Genomic DNA, 20,775 nt, shown 5'->3' with positions numbered 1-20,775 from the left:
GCATGGCCCAGTGGCTAACACGTGGGCCTGGGGAGCCAGAAGACCTGGGTTCTAATCCTGGCTGGGCCACTTGCCACTGTGTGACAATGGGCAAGTGACTTTGCTTCTACATGTCTCAGTTTCCTCAACTACTAAATGGGGATTCACTACCTGTTCTCCCTCCTATTTGCCTGTGAGCCCTATGTGGGATAAGGACTGTATCTGGTCTGATTTACTTGGTTCTATCCCAGCATTTAGAACAGTGTTTGACACATAGTAAGTGCTTAATACCATAAAAAAAATGAGCAGAGAGTATCAGAGCGACTGATTTGTTTGATGAATTAGGCCCTCTGTGTTATTTGCTTCTCCTCAAGTTTGCTTAATCTCACAATTTTGTAACTTGGCTCTCTGCTAGGGTTTCAAAATACAAATGAAAATGGAAAATCGTGTGTGTGTGTGTGTGTGTGTTTGTTGGGGTGGGGGTTTCCCCTCACTTCCACCGACAGAGAGCAGACACCTGCAGGGAGTGTCAGGTGGCAGTAAGAGTGGCCTCTCCAAACTCAAGTACTGAAAACAGCTGACTGCCAGCTGAGCCCTCATTTGTATTTACTCCCTTGGCCATAGCTCCATAAAACTGAGTAGTAGAGTCAACACTCAACCTCCACGGGATACCTCTAGCCTTAATCTTCCATACCTTTGCCACTAATTCTACCATTCCAATACCTCCACCATTCTCTCTATACATACCCCTGTCCAAAGTCCATGAAACAGAAATTCAACTGATTTTGTTAAACTCTGAAGAAATATCTTCATTTAGAACTGTCCAACTACCAGGTCTGCCTATAAAGCAGGAAAGACATGGGCTTTCATCCAGGAGCTAATACAGTAAATTAAATAAAACCAGCAAATCCAGACTTGTAGATTTCTGATAGCCCCTTGTTCCAAGGTCATTCAAAATCATCTCTTGGACTGCAGGCCTTCACTTGGCAAACTATTTACGATAAACTGAAGAATTAAAAAGCAAAGAACCTCTTCACCCTCCCAAACCAAAGTCAAAGAACCACTCCTGTCTCGGGCTACAAATATCAAGTGTCCCAGTGCCAGTTAAACAAACCTCACTACTATAACCAAACCACTTTGATGATTTCTAAAGTCCTGAAAGATAGTATTCAGTAACTGAATGAAGAAATTTCCTTCCCAAAGTCAATAAGGAAAAAAAATTAATGCCCATGATTAAAACAAACACAGTACTCAAGACATTTTAACCCAAATCCATGCCAAGAGCAAAATGTGTTATTTTCTGAGCCATCATAACTAGGCAAAGGAGCACTAAGAAAAACCAATAGTTGAATTAATGAAGTACAATTAACTCAGATACTCAAAGGGTGATTTTTCACTTTTAGATTTTGCAGGTGCATCTTACTGCTCAAGAGCATGGCCACCAGAAGGAGGAGACAAAAATCAAGCAATTTTGTTACTTTCATTCGTTCATCCGATCATATTTATTGAGCGCTTACTGTGTTCAGAGCACTGTACTAAGCGCTTGGGAAGTAAAAGTTGGCAACATATTTGTCAGTAGCACCTGCAAAACGTTTGGAAGGAGCCTATCAGGAAAACTGAGGTTCTAAATGATCTGTAGACTTCTTTTACCACTTTCCCTTCGGCCCAACCTCTCACAATCTTAAGGAAATAACTTTAGTAACAGTGAAATAAGGGAAATAAACCAGCTCATTATGATTAAATACTATGTCTTTATGGCACCTAGCAATATTTCTTCTATTACTTACTCACTACAGTTTGTTGAAGACAATGGTTCTTATACAGCATCTAATTCAGAGTATCAATCCTTTGGGCAGTCTAACTGATGACACCAATGAAGAATGCCATCTTGCAAGGTTTTTTTTTTTTTAAGACTAAAAATTTGGCCCTTTCCCTTTTGTTGAAGCCAGTAAGTTTTGTATATAAATCTTTATAAAATATGATTCAATACCCATCTCTCCATTCCTGAAGAACCTCCAGAGGATACCCATCTCTCTGTATTAAGTAGAAACTCTTGACCATTACTTCTGTTGTACCCCCCAAGCATTCAGTAGGGACTGAAAAAATAGCATTACTCATTAACGAACTACAACATTTATTGAGCCTGTACTTTTTTTAATGGTATTTGTTAAGTGTCTATTATGTGCCAAGCACTGTTCGAAGCACTGAGGTAGATACAAAAGTACCAGGTTGGACACAGTCCATTTCACAGTATATCAGGCCCCATTTTACAGACGAGGTAACTGAGGCAGAAGTGAAATGGCCTGGGGCCAAGGTCACACAGCAGATAAATGGCAGAGCTGGGATCAGAACTCAGGTCCGTCTGACTTCCGAGCCCGTGCTCTACCCACTAGACGTGCTGCTTCCCTACTGTGTGCAGAACACCCAACTGAATATTGGGACAGTATGAATGAGTTAGAAGACAGGACCCCTGCCCTCAAGGAGCACTAAGGGGGAGAGATGGACACTTACAAAAATCACAGGTAGGGAGAGAAAGAATATACAAGATTTGAACATTAAATGCTAAAGGGGTTATGGAGAGCAGACCCTAGGTGGCAGGGAAGGGCCAAGGTGGTAGTTGGTAGGGTAGGTGGTAGTTGGGGGATACACAGTAGGGATATCGGAAATTACTCGAGGAAGATCTTCTAGAGATGTGATACCAGAAGGGCCTTGAAGGTGGGAAGAGCTGTGGTTTGTCATATGAAGGGGAAGGAAGTTCCAGGCAGTGGGGAGGACAAGAGCAAGAGTTCAGCACACAGAAGAGGACAAGAAAAAAGCCCACCACGTAGGTTGACTTGGGGAGGGAAGGAGACTGCTTGCCGGGATGTAGGGGAAGGAGCAGGGGAAGAAGCTGATTGAGTGCTTGGTCAGGAGTTTCTGCTTCACTCAGAGAGAAACAGGCAACAATTTGAGGTTTTTGAGGAATGGGGAAACGTGCAGCACGATATTTTAGAAAAATGTTCCACATAGAGTGAAACAGGACTGGAGAGAGGAGAGACTGAAGGCAGGGAGATCACCAAGGATGCTGAGGCAGGAGTCCAGCTGGGACTTGACAAGAGCCTGAGCAAGGATGGTGGCTGCTTGGATGGAGAGGAAGGGATGGGTTCTGGAAATGTTGTAGAGGAAGAACAGAAAGAACAGGGCAGCAGCCTGGATATGGGGGGTTGAAAAGCAAGGAGGTGTCAAAGACTAAGAGAACATTCAGTTCAAGTCTCCCCACTCCTCAAGAATCTCCAGTGGTTGTCCATCCATCTCCACATCATTGAGAAACACCTTATCATTGGCTTTAAAGCATTCAATCAGGTCACCCCCTCCCATCTTAACTCACAGATTTCCTACTCCAGTCCAGCCAACACACTTCACTCCTCCAGCACCAGCTTGCTCACTGTGGCTCAAATCTTGTCTAGCTCACCTCTGACCCCTTCCCCACATCCCCCCTGATCTGGAACTCCCTCTCCGTCAGTATAGGACAGACCACCACTCTTCCCACCTTCAAAGCCTTATAAAAATCACATCTCCAGGCCTTCTCCAATTAAGCCCTCTTTTCTCCTACTCTCTCCCCATAATAATGATAATAATAATAATAATGGTATTTGTTAAGCTAGGTGCCAAGCACTGTTCTTCTACATCACCTATGCATTCAGATCTGAACCCTTTAAGCACTTGATATTCACCCCTTCCTCAGCCCCTCAGAATTTATGTATATATTCATAATCTAGACTGTAAGCTCCTTGAGAGCAGGGAACATATCTACCATCCCTGTTGTACCCTCCCACGAAGTTACTGCACAAAATAAGAGCTCACTAAATACCACTGATGTGGAAAAACACTCTTGATGTAAAACAAAAATGGTCGCAGGTTTGAGAGATGGGAATCAGTGGTGTTGCTGGCTGTGACTAGAAAGTGAGCTGCAGAAAGAGACTAGGGGCAAAGATGAGAAGTTCAGTTTAAGACAAACTAAACTTGAGAAGTCCTGGACACGAGAGGAAAATGCAAGATTACAGAAAGGAAAAAGATAAGGGCTAGCCAGGAAGATTTTGAAGCCATCCTTACTGGGTTGTAGTTTAAACCATGAGAGCAGATGAGCTCTCCAAGGGAATGAGTGTAAAGCAAGAGAGGGGAGAGAAGAGGAGAAGAGGAAGAGAGAGAAAAGAGGCAGATCCAGAACAGAGCCTTGGGTCTATTTGAGGGCCACTCTCAAATAGGAGGTAGGAGGCAGAGGAGGAGCCAATAAATGAGACTGAGGAGGATCAACCAGAAAGGTAAGGGAACCAGGAAAGAACTGTGTCAGAAGAACCAAGATTAAACACTCCTTTTTGGATGGATTCCACGGGGTTGAAGGCATAATGAAAGATTGTGAGTACATGTGCATATGATTATAATAATAACATAAATTTATACAGTGCTTTTTATTTTTCCTAAGAGCTTTCCCTACAATTATCTCATTTTATCCTCACAACATCCCTGTGAGGTAAGGAGAGGCAGGTATTATGAGCCCCATTTTACCAATGAGGAAACTGAGGCCCAAAGAGCTGCTATTTCCCAGAAGCCACACAGCAGGCCATTGGCAGAGTTGGGACTACAATGCTCGACTGATTCCCAGCTGTATGCTCTTTCCATTTGACCTCCCTGGGACAGCAGCATGACCTAGTGGAAAGAAGACTGGCCTGGGAGTTAGAGGACCTGGGTTCTGATGCCAGCTCCTGCCACTTGACTCCTTTGTGACCTTGGGCAAGTCACTTTACTTCTCTATGACTTAGTTGCCTCCTCTGTAAAATGGGGACTGAGACAGTGTACAACCTGATTAGCTTGAATCTACCCCAGCGCTTAGTATAGTACCTGGCACATAGTAAACACTTGAAGAGCATTTAAAAAAACTACAGAAGAATGTGAGGGAAGAGTGTGAGTGTAGGGATGTGCATTTGTATGAAGGGGCTTTTCAGAAGAAGACATCCATTAACCCATGCCCTCTAGCTAACATAGAAAAGAGTAGGAAGACCACATGCACTATTATTATTATTATGGTACCTCTTAAGCACTTATTATGTGTCAAGCACTGCTCAAAGCACTGTGTTTAGACAAATTAATCCAGTCAGACACAGTCCCTGTCCCTCTAGGGACTCACAGTCTAAGTAGGAGGGAAAACAGGCACTCGTACACCTACGGAGTGTACATATTTTATCTCACTAGCTACCACCACACTTCCATTACTGAAACACTTCTACTTGGTACAGCGGTAGTGACAGCCTCAATCTGCAGTGAGAAGCAGCAAGTCCTAGTGGAAAGAGCCATGGGTTCAGGAGTCAGAGGGCCTGGGTTCTTATCCCTTGCCCACCAGCTGCTCGCTGGGTGACCTTGGGTAAGTCACTTAACTTCTCTGTGTCTCATCAGTAAAATGGGAATTCAATACCTGTCATCAATCATATTTATTGGGCACTTACTGTGTGCAGGGCACTGTATTAAGCACTTGGGAGAGCACAACACAACATATAGGACATATTCCTTGCGTATGAGCCCTCCTTAGAGACTGAACTCCAAATGGAACAAGGATTGTGCCCAACCCAATTAACTTCAATCTACCCCAGTGCTTAATACAGTACTTAGCACACAGTAAATGCCTAAATACAATTATTACCACTGTTATTTTTATTATTACATTGCACAAGCTAGATTCAGCCAAAGGAAAGTAAACAGAATAAGCTCTTTTCTGCATATTCTTTCACTGGCCTGCCCCAGAAAAAGGAAGCAATAAAATCAGGTTCCCCTGGCCCCGGCCCCATATGGAGCTCGTAATCTAAGTAAGAGGGAGAACAGGCACTGAATACCCATTTTACAGATGAGGAAACTGAGGCACAAAAACATCAAGTGACCTGCCCAAAGTCACACTGCGAGCAAGTAGCTAGAGATTAGAACCCAGATCCTCTGATTCCCAGACCTATGGTTTTTCCACAAGGCCAGGCTGCTTCTCTTGAAAGAAGCAAAAAAGCCATTTTAATATAAAACTATTTTAATTTGAATTTTAAAGCAACAAGTTCCTATTTCATTTTAGCAGTGATTACGAATTTCTGAATCAATTAAATGCTAAAAGTGCTTTGCACTCAGATGCTCAATAAATACCATTGTTGATTATACATATTTTCTTCATACAAACTGAGTTTATAGTAGTAAATGACTGGGAGGAAGTCAAGTCACAATACACACCAGCTATGGGCTAATTAGTGGCCAGGAATACCCTTTGAAAATAATACATGGTCAGAATCTCAGGATTAGAAATAGTGACCTATTTTGAAAATAGCTTGCAGCTAATTTGCTTGTTTTTTTTCCCACTCTGAAGGCATGCCCCAAAGGTATTTTTTGGAAAGAAATATTAAAAAACCTATGTATAAATGAGTAATTTTCAGTATCTAAATGGTATAGTTATTAAACAATCCACACAGCTTTACATAAAACCAATCCACAGGTTTACTCATCACTGTATTACTTAGCCTCTTATACTCTGCATTTTTTTTGACATTTTACTACAACAGGAAATGGCATCTTTATTTTGGGGTAGCAAAGATTCACAAGGATTCCTTGTATCCAAGTAATAATAAAACAACCACAACATTTGTTCCTATGATCAAAAAAACTAATAAAGTTCTTAGTATGATTTATATTCTTTCACAAGCAATATGATACACAAGAGAACAAAAAACCCTTAGGAGAAATCACATAAATTAAAATGGTTAAACTGAGCCTATATTTTAAAATACAGTAGCAATGATAAATGCTAGACATTCAGGCACACTATTCTAAGCAAAAATTTAAGCTCCTAAAACTACAGTGGGAAAGAAAAAAACCATGCCTTTTAGCACTAGATCAGAGGAAAACAAGGAGGGAAGGGTTAAAATTCAAGTTAAAAGGTCATTAACTAAGACGGTACATATTCCATCTAAAACTGAGAATAGACAGGGCATTTACAATGGTACAAGATATTAAATATCTGCCCTGAAAACAGAGGGGCTTGTGATCTGCATAATTGAAGTGTCAAACCCAATCTCTTCAATCAAAGCCAACTTTCAGGCACAGCTTGTAAAGGGCCTTAGCAAAGAAGCACAACAGGCCACAAGTAGAGAGATGTTCAAAGCAGAACCAAAAATAACTCCCAGCATTATAAAAAATTGTTACAGTTTGTCATATTACTTTCGATCCAAAGATTGGCTCTTACTAATTTGTTTACATGGCAAAAACAGGACAGAATAGAGTTATATGAAATACAGCAATTCTCAGGGATTAAAGTCAATGTTAGGTGCATTGTGGGGCACATAGCCAAAGACTGCGTAACTACACAACAAAGACAATGCAGGGAGTCCCCAAGGGATAAACTGCCTTCCTCCTTGTTCTATATTTTTCATTTCTTAAAATCTGGAAAAGATTCATACCCAAATATTTGACGGATGAATAGCTATTAATGGATCAAATGATCTGAACTCTTCCAATAGTTGGTGAATTTCCCACCCATCAATTATAGAGAATTGCAAACACTATGAATCGGGCTTAATTTACAACACGTATTTTTCTCTCCGCAAAAATAATGAATGGCAAGAACTAGTCAAAGATAACTAAACTCTTCCCTTTTCAGTACAAAATATTTCCCTGGCAAAGACTCCTCAAGGAAGACTAACTGGAAAGCCAGAACATGGAAACTTTTTTTCAAAAAACTGAATTACTTTTACACTTCTGGGAGAAATATTTTCAGGCCAAAAAAAAAGGACAGCATGAATTTGGATATTTTGTTTTTTGCTTACAAAAGAGAAAGTGTCTCCATCTGCTGGGAAAAAAACAGCAAGAGCCTAAAATCCAGAATTCAGAGGGGAAAAAAGCTCTGACTAGTTCTTATAAGTGAACATACACATTAAAGATGGGAGCATGAATGCAACATCATAATCACATATAGGACAGCAGAAGACTAAAAAGTAACTTCAAAACGAACGCCTACCTACATAATCCAAGAATTTCAAATGGGTTAACTTGCAATGAACCCAAAAAACCTACAATATTTTTTTTTTTAGCCAAAGAGATCTTTGGAACACCCACTGCAGTGCTCCCCTTGCCAATCAATCAACCGATGGTATCTGAGTGCCTACCATGTGCAGAGCACTGTACTAAGCACTTGGAAGAGAACAATACAACAGAGTTGGTCGACATGTGACCCGCCAACAAGTTCACATTCTACAGAGGGAAACATATTAGTATAAATAAATTACGAGATGTACGTAAGTGCTTTGGGGCTGTGAGTGGAGTGAATATCAAGTGCTCAAAGGGTACAGAACTAAATGCACAGGTGACACATTCTTCAATCTTCCCTTATATTTCACAACCAACCGAGAATGTGAGTTTTGCGGGATGCCACAATAAAAAGGAGTCCTTCCAAGGCTCCTTTTATAGCATTTCAGCAAACACTCTCCCAAATGAGGGCTAAAAGTCTCCATTTGTCAAATTTCCTTACAGCACACGGTCTGAACACCAACTTTGATTTTGCCCTTCTGCAACATACATATGATGCCTTTCACTGGATTCTTCACAGAATAGCTCTGATCTTTCTCTTTCAAACCATAATACAGGTGGGACACTGTCTTTAAAATTAGAACCAGGAAATTTTTGAGATTAATAAATGATACTTTGCAATATGCTATATAAATCCCAGGCTTTTTCAGAACTGTCTCAGTGATGCTCTCAAACGTGATTTTAAATAAAGGCCATATGAATTGAAGCAGCATGGCCTACTGGAAAAGGCACGGCATTGGGAGTCAGGGGACCTGAGTTCTAATCTCAGCTCAGCCACTCTTCTGCTGTGACCTTGGGCAAATCACTTCACTTCTCTGTGCCTCAGTTACCTCATCTGTGAAATGGGGATTAAGACAGACACAGACTGTGTCCACCCTGATTAGTTTGTATCTACAGTCCCTGCTGCATAGTAAGCTTTTAAATACCATTATATATATATTCAAACACTAGTCCATTTGCTTAAATCTTTCATAAAAATTGAAAAATTAAGATTAGTCCCAGCTCATGGCTGGCCGGTGGAAAACAATCTATTATGGACAACTTAGTAGCTGGATCCTTTTAGCTACCACAAATTTATAACTCTTTAACTCATTGGTTTTGAGTACCTGAAATGAATTTTGAACCAGAGAGGAAAGGTTGGTGGATAAAGGGGTGGGTGATAAAATCCTTATCAAAACCCGAAGGAACAAGATGAATACAGCCATTTTACACCTCCAACTGTAAGCTATAATAATAATACGATGGCATTTATTAAGCGCTTACTATGTGCAAAGCACTGTACTAAGCGCTGTTTGTATGGCTATTTCTCCAACAATATGTATTTGAATTATCATCTTGCCAATGGGATGAAGAGTCTCTGGAAAAAATTCATAATTTTATACCAAGAAATCTAAATTTTATCCTCATGATTTGAGGTTAAATAAATATATCAGCCAACCGGACAGATAAAAGGCTCAAAACTATACCTTCAAACTTCCAGATTCATTTTCAATTTTCATAGAATAGTGGGGAAAAAAATGCTGAAGGGCATGGCAATTTTGAGATTATTTAGTCCAGCCTCCTCCCTCCAGGTAGGTCCATGACTAAACCATTTCAGATAGACTTGTGTCTACCTTTTTAAAAGATCTTCAGGCACAGATGTCACCATCTCCTTGGTAGTCAAGAAGTTCTTCCTTTTAATCAATGAATTCTCTCCTGTTTCAATTCAGTTCCCTGTGTTCACAGAGAGCTTGCCAACTTCTTTACAAAACCCTTCATGCACTTGAAGACAGTTATTAAGTCTTCCTTTCTTTACCTTCTCTCTCCTCAGGCTAAGCAACCCTAATTCATTTAAACCTTTCCTCATAGGTCCCATTTTCTACCATTTTAATTCTTTTTTACACCTTAACGTCAGCAAGAAACAAAAGGGTATGCTGGAGTTTAACAGCAGAAAACTAGAACTGTTAAATAACCAAAAAAGGACATTTTTACCATTTAATGTCTTAATTTAAGAATGGAATAATTTCATAAACAAATCCTGATGACATACATATAATTGACTATTTACAACACAGTAAAATGTACTAAAGCTATTCTGAATGATTTTGCGTTTTTCCACATGATTACAATAAGGAAATTCTAGAGCTGTACCAACTAGCCTCTTGATTTCCTCTTTAATTCTAGAAGAACAAAACAGATCACCATAATCTGGGAACTGAAGAGGATTCCTTTTTTTCATCCAATTCTGCCTGTGTGGCTTCCCAAGGAGAGACTATCATGTGATGGGTTTAAGGCAATATGGTTCAGTAGCTAAGCAAGAGTGGAAATTCAAAAGAATTAACTTGGCCACGAAATTGCCATGTGACCTTGGGCAAGGGAGGATTTTAACTGGATCTCAAGCTCCTCATTTATAAAAGTACCAAAAATTCTAGTCACAGAAAAATGCCTACAGGATGGCAGCAAAACGAGTTTATAAAGATAGCAGCAGTAACATTAAATGACCTGAGTCTACTGAGAAGTAGCATGTGTTCTCGATTGATACAGACAGGCCCAAATGGAATCAACAGCATTAATTGGGTACCCAGTGTGTGCTGAGCACTGTTTTAGGCCCTTAGGGAATATACAGAAATAGGCTAGAATCCCAATCCCTACCCTCAAAGAGTTTATAATCTAAGAGGGAAGAAAAACTCACAAATTGAAAAGCAACGTGGCCAAGTGGATGGAGCATAGTCCTGAGAGTCAGAAGGACCTGGGTTTATTCATTCACTCACTCAACCGTATTTATTGAGCATTTACTGTGTGCAGAGCACTGTACTAAGCACTTGGAAAATACAATTCAGCAATAGAGACAATCCCTGCCCACATCAGACTTTACAGTCTGCAGGGGGGAGGCAGACATGAAAACAAGTAAACAGGCATCAATATAAATAGAATTATAGGTGCATACATATATATATATATATATATTTATATATACATATAAGTGCCATGGGGCGGGGAGAGAAGGGGAAGAAGCAAAGGGAGCGAGTCGAGGAGGTGGAAGGGAGGGGGAGCTGAGGAAAAGGGGTCTTAGTCTGCGAAGGCCTCCTGGAGGAGGTGAGTCTTAAGTAGGGTTTTTGGGGGGCAGGGGAGTGATTGGTGGGTTTGAGGAGGGAGGGCATTCCAGGCCCAAGGTAGGACATGGGCCAGAGTTTGACAGCGAGACAGGTGAGACTGAGACACAGTGAGAAGGTTAGCACCAGAGGAGCGGAGTGTGCAGGCTGGGATGTAGAAGGAGAGAAGGGAGGTGAGGTAAGAAGAGGCAAGGTGATGGACAGCTTTGAAGCCAATAGTGAGGAGTTTGTTTGATAAAGAGATTGATAAGCAACCACTAGAGATTTTTGAGGACAGGAGTGACAGGCCCTGAACGTTTCTGTAGAAAGATAATCTAATCCCAGGCTCCACCTCCTGTCTGCTATGTGGCCTTGGGCAAATCACTTCACTTCTCTGTGCCTGTTACCTCATCTGTAAAATGGGAATTAGAACTGTACGCCCCATGTGAAACATGGACCGCATCCAATCTAATTAGCTCATATCTACCCCAGCAGTTAGTACAGCTCCTGGCACTCAGTACACCTCCTGGCACATAGTAAGCGTTGAACAAATACCTTCTAAAAAAATGACAAATACATCACTGTTATACCAATGTGAACATAAATAAGTGATAAAATTCAGTGGATAAATCAGTAACACAGATAAGTACATAGGTAAGCATTACCCAAAAGATAGCATTTTTAATAAAAGGGAAAAAGCACTGAAAAATAAGCACTTATACCTTCCTCTCAAGGACTGCTAAATACTTTGCAAATATTAAGTTCCAGAATGTCCAAAGGAGGCTGATAGTTATCTTTTGGCAAAGGTGGCTAAGACAAAATTTAAGGGATTCACTAGACTGTCATATCTAGTCAGGAATAAGATCAAAACTGAATAAAATGTCCTTGGTGTGAACTATATATTTTTTTCAGTCACTGTACTTCATCTTGGAAGATCCCCAAAATTATTTACCAAATACGAGGACTAGGGGTCCCCTAGAACAGAAGTTTTTGCCTGCCCTGGAGAGATGATCTATTAAACGTTATTAAAGAGGTGGGCTATACAATGCTTAAACAAGGTAATTTCTTGATTGAATAACACGGTGTAGTGATTGTAGAGAAGGGAGAAGATGACAATAGAGGAGTGGTAAATAAAGCATATTTCATCACCATTAAACTGTCTCTCCTTCAGGATTTATGCCAATAGTTCAGCCATCAAATTGAATCCTGGACAGAATACGGTAAGCTCTATACTTAAGTGAGTCAGGAGATCTTTCAGAACCACAAGTGTGCATGGCCTGGTCAAGGTGCTGTTTTTTTGGCTAGGAACCAAAGTCCCAGTAGCAACACACTAAATAAGAAATAAATAAAAAATAAGAGCATCACCACCATCATTTGAAAAACAGTTGTTTTTTTGTGCTTTTTTTAAGTATCTTTCACCCAAATATTGAGCAGGCTCAATTCACCTTAGTTTATGGTATCTGATAAAACCACAGAGTAAAACAAAAACTGGATACATCACAAAAGTTAAAGGAATCTTGAGTCAAAAAATGCATCCTTCCTGATTAAATTTTGATCTGTATTACTGTACAAACAGTAATGGAATTCAGAGTATTTGCTCGTTTCATCTCCCTTATGTTTAGTTATATGGTAGTAATGGTATTTAGCTAACACTGAGCCCCTGTGAAGTGAACAGATTAAGTGAAGATGGAGTTTATAAATGAGAAAAGCAACAGAAAATGCATTTCACTGCAATTCATTCTTTACAGTCATTTCTATACCAATGTCATAATATCTGAGAAATGAATGCCAAATGATTTAACTGAACAGAGGGGCCTTTTTCAATTTTATGCCAAATTTCACTAGAATGAGAAAAAAACTGGTATCCCACATTAAACTCCTCTAGCCGACACAAAGGTTGACATAACTATAATCCATGTCAAAAAATACACAATCAGTATTTGAAAACTAATAATCATTTTAGTCAACAAAAGTAGTCTCCATTCAAAAAGCTAACATGGCATGTGAGACTGCCCAGTATGTTTAAAAATCACAGGCTCTTGGAGCAAAAGGGATATTCAGTAACAATACATCTTGAATTATCAATTCCAACTCTAGCCACTCCTTAATATATGAATCCCACTGCAAAAGCTACCTTTGATTTTGGCCTTTTCCCTAGTCACATCTAAAATGTGAAAGAGGGAGAAGTGATAGCTGAACAGCATTATGGCAAAATCAAAACCACTGCTAAGGCGAACTTAAGATTGCTTTTAGCACGTCACTTCTATGTCCAGCCGTAATAGCTCTAGGAATCCACAACTTCTTGGGTTACCTCACAAAAATGACCCTTTTGGGGGCAGTATGGAGAAGAGGGTTAAGGTAAACTATCATTTACAACTATTTTATCTTTAATCGCAACACTGATATTCATTAACAAAAAGAACTCAAAATCCAGGTTCACCCCTAAACCCCAAGAAAACTGCAGTAATTCACCTTTGGTTTTAACCATATCCCTAATTCTACACATCCATACATGTTTAGCAAGCATTACTTGACATTTGGGTAATGAAGCCAATTGCAAAAAATCAGCAAGTGCTTATATAAAATAAATGGCTAGACAATAAGACCCTGCTTTAGAGCAGTGACTTGTCACTTTTTACTGGACTCATTCAAGATCCACCCTGCAGAGGAGACAGAAACCCAGAACATCCATATTTTAATTCAAGATGGTCTCTATATTATATCACATTACAGAAATATCACTATTATAGAGCAATTAGTCTCCCACAGCCCAAGAAAACAAGCATAGAGGGGAAAAATGCTTTGAAAGGGTAATCTAGCCATTTCGCAGCTCCTGCTTCCTTACTCCACCCAGTCTCTGCTCAATGGCTGCACACAGCACCCACAAACATTGTCCAGGAGAAAGAGGGAGAACGGCAAAAAAAAAAATGGGCCCTGGCATCATTCAGGTAGATATCTGCCCAAATAACCTTTTTGTTGAGTTCTTCCTTTCTCTGATTTTTTCATGTCAGTTTAAAAGCAAACACCACGTTTTTGAAGAGGGGACCCTCCCTCTTCAAAGAACCGGCTAAATGCTGAACGATCATTTATGAAATAATAAATCATCTTGAATAGGCAGATTACTCTTCTCCTTCAACAAAACTAATCTGCAACGGGCAAACATATTATAAAATTATCCACTAAAGAACACACCACCCATTTTAAATTAAACTAGCTAATATGCCTTAGTCACAGTTTTTTTTCCCTCCCCTAATAAAGGTTCGGGGAAGGGATTTAATGCAGGTTCAACCTCATATCACTCGCCACTGGACCAAGCGGGTTATTCTGATAAAGGATTTGACCTGCAACAACCGGGCTCTGCTACTGCAGAGAAATCTTAACCCAACGCTAGTATGGCAAAAGAGAAGGATGACATTATTGAAAGGCCCGAGTACGTCTCCTCCACCCTAGCTACAAAATGAAACACACACAAAACAACCCCACCCCCAGCAAGAACACACTCATAAGAACTGCAGCAATCCCTTACTTAATCTTTAAACCATTCTGGATGCCAGAGAAATCCACTTGTGTATGATGGTAAAGGTCAGAACAAGAAGAACATCCATATTTCCCCCACCCAATACAACACATACCCTACCTGTGCATATATATATACATATGCATATATACACATACACACACACACCCCTACCTTCTTATGGGGGGGGGGGGGAGGTGGAGGGAACATATATATATATATATATATACGCATATATACACATACACACCTACCTTCTTATGGGGGGGAAGGTGGAGGGAGAGAATCCTTGCACAAATCCCCCATCCTGAACAAGACAAGCCAAGCCCTTCTCTCCAAAGGCACACATTTCTTAAAGGATTAGGAACATATAAAATGCATTCTTCATCCCTCCTAACAAGTTTTATGCCAAGTCACTAAGAAGGGCAGAGAAACGAATAAATAGGGAAGCCAAATACAACCCCCCGCTCCCAGAATTAAGGAAGACCTCCTCCCTACTCTGTTTCCAAGGATGTTCTTAGCCTGGTTAAAAATGGGGGTGGTGATGGGAAGAAACCGCGAAGGCAGGGTGCCCCACGACCCCTAAAGCTGCGTTGTGGAGGGGGGAGACGACCAGAGAGAAAAATCCGCACCTGGCCTGATTTCGTCGGTAGCTGCTGCACCAGCTACCGACTGTACCTCCTTCCCTTCCCCACAGCACCTGTATATATGTATATATGTTTGTACATATTTATTAGTCTATATATGTATGTACATATTTATTACTCTATTTATTTTACTTGTACATATCTATTCTATTTTATTTTGTTAGTATGTTTGGTTTTGTTCTCTGTCTCCCCCTTTTAGACTGTGAGCCCACTGTTGGGTAGGGACTGTCTCTCTATGTTGCCAATTTGTACTTCCCAAGCGCTTAGTGCAGTGCTCTGCACATAGTAAGCGCTCACTAAATACGATTGATGATGATGCTGCAGATGGTTTGGTGGGTCTGGCCACCTACTAATAACCATCTGTTCTGCCCCAGGAAGGGGGAAGAAAACTGGAACTCCACAGACGGGGTTTGGGGGAAACAGGGGATGGGCATCTCTCCCCTTCTGCTGCGATCTGGTGTGTAGTTCCCAGCGCTTCGCGCACAGTAAGCGCTAAATAAGTACGGTCAAATGAACGAATCTGAACATCGTGAGGGGAAGGGCGGGCGACGGGGCCCGAGGGCGACAAGGAGAGAGGAGGCCGCGTCCTCCACACAGCAGAGGGGTGGGGTGGGGAGACAGGCTGCCGGCTTCATTCATTCAATCGTGTTTATTGAGCGCTCACTGTGTGCAGAGCACTGGACTAACAGCTCGAGAAGGGATGGAGGCCAGGAGGCCTTCCCAGACTGAGCCCCTTCCTTCCTCTCCCCCTCGTCCCCCTCTCTATCCCATCTTACCTCCCTCCCTTCCCCACAGCACCTGTATATATGTATGTACATATTTTTTTACTCTATTTATTTATTTAATCTATCTGTACATATCTATTCTATTTATTTTATTTTGTGAGTACGTTTGGTTTTGTTCTCCGTCTCCCCCTTTTAGACTGCGAGCCCACCGTTGGGTCGGGACTGTCTCTCCATGTTGCCCATTTGTACTTCCCAAGCGCTTAGCCCAGTGCCCCGCACAGAGTAAGCGCTCAATAAATACGCTTGATGATGATGGGGGAAGTCTTCACAGTCTTCCCCTTTCAGACAGTGAGCCCACTGTTGGGTAGGGACTGTCTGTGTTGCCCATTTGTACTTCCCAAGCGCTTAGCACAGTGCCCCGCACAGAGTAAGCGCTCAATAAATACGCTTGATGATGATGGAGGAAGTCTTCACAGTCTTCCCCTTTTAGACAGTGAGCCCACTGTTGGGTAGGGACTATGTTGCCCATTTGTACTTCCCAAGCGCTTAGCACAGTGCTCCGCACATAGTAAGCGCTCAATAAATACGATTGATGATGATGATGATGAAGAAAGCAGCCCTCTTCCAACCTTCCCCGGGTGGAAAACCATTTTCTTGCTAAGTCACCGAAGGAGGGAGGGGGGCCTCGGGCGGGGAGGGGGGCAGCGCTGCCCCCTCGCCGTCCCTCATCCGTCCTGCGGGACGCGAATGAAGGCAAAGGGCCAGTTTTCCTCCCCCCCCCGCTCCCTCGGCGCACCCTCCCCCCCGCCTTCCCGTGTCTCTGAACCAACGGCCGCCGCGGCCGCCATTTTGAGAGCGAGGAGAGAAGAAGGAGGAGGAGGAGGAGAAGGCGGCGGCGGCGGCGGGGGGAGGGAGGGGACCGGCGCCGCGGCCACATCGCCAGCCGCCGACTCTCCCGCGGATGAGGGGGCAAAAAGGAGAGGGGACCGGCCCGCCTTACCGGAGGAGCCCGCCGCCTCCGTGGGGCCTCTTCCGTCCTTCACTCCCATCCACCGGGCGGGGAGGGGAGGGGGGAGGGAGGGAAGGGGATGGCGCGCTGGGCCCGGGTGGGGGGGGGGGGGGCGAGCGATCTCCTCAGCCGCTTGGTGGGTGTCGCCGGGCCCTGCTATCGCGATGGCTGTCCGTCCGTCCGTCCGTCTGTCGTTCGGCCCGCGGACTCCCCGCCGCCGCCCGCCGCTCCGGCTCCGTCTGTCACAGGAGCTGCCCCAGCGCCCTGACGTCACCGCGCCGCCGCCGCCGCCGCCCAAACCCACCCCGAGGGAGGGGGTGGGGGCGATGTCGGCGCATGCGCCGTGCGCCGACTAGGCCTGAAGGAACGGCCCCCTGTCGGCGGCCAGCCGGCGCGCGGCGTGTCCTCGGCCGCCGCGGTCCGTCTGAGGGACACCTCAGAGGGTGTCCCCAAACCTTTCGTTCGATCCCATTCCTCTTCAGAAATCTCCAGTGGCTACCAATCAATCATCATCATCAATCGTATTTATTGAGCGCTTACTGTGTGCAGAGCACTGGACTGAGCGCTTGGGAAGTCCAAGTTGGCAACATCTAGAGACGGTCCCTACCCAGCAGTGGGCTCACAGTCTAGAAGGGGGAGACGGAGAACAAAACCAAACATACTCACAAAATAAAATAAATAGAATAGAGATGTACAAGTAAAATAAGTAGAGTAATAAATATGTACAAACATATATACATATATACAGGTGCTGTGGGGAAGGGAAGGAGGTAAGATGGGGGGATGGAGGGGGGAGGAGGGGGAGAGGAAGGAAGGGGCTCAGTCTGGGAAGGCCTCCTGGAGGAGGTGAGCTCTCAGCAGGGCATTGAAGGGAGGAAGAGAGCCAGCTTGGCAGATGGGCAGAGGGATTGGGGGCATTCCAGGCCCGGGGGAGGACGTGGGCCGGGGGTCGATGGCGGGACAGGCGAGAACGAGGTACGGTGAGGGGCACCTCACCGGTCCATCTGAGGGACACCTCAGAGGGTGGGGACAGCTCAAATCCCCAAACCTTTCGCTCGATCCCATTCCCCCTCAAAAATCTCCAGTGGCTACCAATCAATCTGTGCATCATCATCAATAGTATTTATTGAGCGTTTACTGTGTGCAGAGCACTGTACTAAGCGCTTGAGGCAGAAACTCCTCACCCTGGGCTTCAAGGCTGTCCATCACCTCGCCCCCTCCTACCTCACCTCCCTTCTCTCCTTCTCCAGCCCAGCCCGCACCCTCCGCTCCTCTGCCGCTAATCTCCTCACCGTACCTCCTTCTCGCCTGTCCCGCCATCGATCCCCGGGCCTGGAATGCCCTCCCTCTAACCATCCTCCCTTCAAGGCCCTACTGAGAGCTCACCTCCTCCAGGAGGCCTTCCCAGACTGAGCCCCTTCCTTCCTCTCCCTCTCCATCCCCCCATCTTACCTCCTTCCCTTCCCCACGGCACCTGTGTGTATGTATATATGTTTGTACATATTTATTACTCTATTTTACTTGTACATATCTATTCTATTTATTTTATTTTGTTAGTATGTTTGGTTTTGTTCTCTGTCTCCCCCTTTTAGACTGTGAGCCCACTGTTGGGTAGGGACTGTCTTCCCTTCCCCACAGCACCTGGATATATGTATATATGTTTGTACATATTTATTACTCTATTTATTTTACTTGTACATATCTATTCTATTTATTTTATTTTGTTAGTATTTTTGGTTTTGTTCTCTGTCTTCCCCTTTTAGACTGTGAGCCCACTGTTGGGTAGGGACTGTCTCTATATGTTGCCAATTTGTACTTCCCAAGCGCTTAGTACAGTGCTCTGCACATAGTAAGCGCTCAATAAATACGATTGATGATGATGATGATGATGACTGTCTCTATATGTTGCCAACCTGTACTTCCCAAGCGCTTAGTACAGTGCTCTGCACACAGTAAGCACTCAATAAATATGATTGATGATGATGATGATGATGATGATGATGATGTTGGGTAGGGACTGTCTCTATATGTTCCCAACTTGTACTTCCCAAGCGCTTAGTCCACTGCTCTGCACACAGTAAGCGCTCAATAAATACAATTGACGATGATGAGGATGTTGGGTAGGGACTGTCTCTATATGTTGCCAACTTGTACTTCCCAAGCGCTTAGTCCAGTGCTCTGCACACAGTAAGCACTCAATAAATGCGATTGATTGATTGATTGACGCCCCCGTGCCCCTCAGCCAGCCCCCAGCCATGCCTCTATGAGGTCAAAGAGGGACCGTCCCTCAGAAGCTCTCATTCATTCAGCCAACTGTATTTATTGAGCGCTTACTGTGTGCAGAGCACTGTACTAAGCGCTTGGGAAGTACAAATCGGCAACATATAGAGACGGCCCCTACCCAACAACGGGCTCACAGTCATGAAGGGGGCCAGACAACAAAACAAATGATAGGCTTTAGAGCACTGAATCACCTTGACTTTTTCAAACTCCTCCTACCCCGCCTCCCGCTTCCCTACCCTTTTTTGACCCGCCCCTCCCCACACAACCCCCCCTCACCTCCCGCTGAGGACATCTTGATCTATCGTTAGTATTAAATGCCCATTTTGGCTTCCCCTTTGCCCCCACTCCCACCCCCCAATTTCCCAGACTTTCCTCTCCCTTGCCCTTTACCTTTCCTTCTTTCATTCATTAATTCATTCATCCGATTGCATTTATTGAGTGCTTACTGTGTGCAGAGCACTGTACTAAGCGCTTGGGAAGTACAAGTCGGAAACATATAGAGACGGTCCCTACCCAACAATGGGCTCACAGCCTAGAAGGGGGAGACAGACAACAAAACAAAACATGTTTTTTTTCCTTTCCCCTCATCTTTCCCCCTTGTCCTGTCATGGCCTGGTGACTGAAGACTAAAGCATTAGCCTTGCTGTGAAAATGACAGGGCTTAGGCCTGCCTGCTCTTCTCCCCAGAGAAGGCCAGAGCTGTCCAGCAGCGACAGCAGAAAATTATTCGCTTCAGGCCCCACTGCCTCCTTTACCCCAGGCCCTGGAGTTGGTGGGACCATGTCCGCTTGCTTGGGAGGCCTTCTGGACAGCCGAGACTGCAGATTAAAGGAGCAGCTAGAGATCCTTATTATCGTTTATTATTGAATTTTAATTACAGGAACTAAATTCCACACCTGATTTAGGTCTTTCCTTTATTCTTAGAGTCAACCTCGCGAGGGACAGAGATTGTGTCTGACCGGATTATCTTGTTTCTACTCCAGCGCTTACCTCATAGTAAGTACTTAATAAATGCCATTATTATTCCATCCACATCCTTCTAGATAACCTGGAAGTCAAGAATTCCACAGTCAGTTCAGAAGGTTTGAGTGTAAGCTCCTTGTGAGCAGGGAACGTTTCTACCGATTGTGTTATATTGTTGTCCTCTCTCAAGTGCTTATTACTGTGCCCTGCACTCAATAAATACGATTGCTTGAAGGATAGTTTATTTTGACACCATCACTACTCCAACAATCCCACTTCTTGAGTTAAATTGAAGCAATATATAGCATTCTTTCTGCGGAGACTTTGATCACTTCACTTATGATGCCTGAAGACACAAAGAAGGTATTTTTGGATATTTGATTTATTCTTTTCACCCAAGTTTGGTACCCTAGAAGATGAGGTGTGTGGTTCTTCCCAAGTAAATAATAGTAAAAGACAAATAAAAATGGGGAGGACTAGTTGAAATCTTCCTATT

General features: G+C 43.3%; 1 protein-coding gene across 1 annotated transcript in view; it reads right to left on the bottom strand.

The window, feature by feature from the left end:
- The window catches only part of PAFAH1B1 (platelet activating factor acetylhydrolase 1b regulatory subunit 1), a 55,873-nt gene extending 38,789 nt beyond the window's left edge, over positions 1-17,084 (bottom strand). The window contains exon 1 of the mRNA XM_038759881.1: positions 17,025-17,084. The gene's annotated coding sequence lies outside the window, so the exon portion shown is untranslated. The remainder of the gene's footprint in view (positions 1-17,024) is intronic.
- Between the last annotated feature and the right edge of the window lie 3,691 nt (positions 17,085-20,775).

This window comes from Tachyglossus aculeatus, chromosome 17 (genome assembly GCF_015852505.1).
Source record: "Tachyglossus aculeatus isolate mTacAcu1 chromosome 17, mTacAcu1.pri, whole genome shotgun sequence".
Taxonomy (NCBI): Eukaryota; Metazoa; Chordata; class Mammalia; order Monotremata; family Tachyglossidae; genus Tachyglossus; species Tachyglossus aculeatus.
This window is presented reverse-complemented; position numbering and strand designations above follow the sequence as displayed.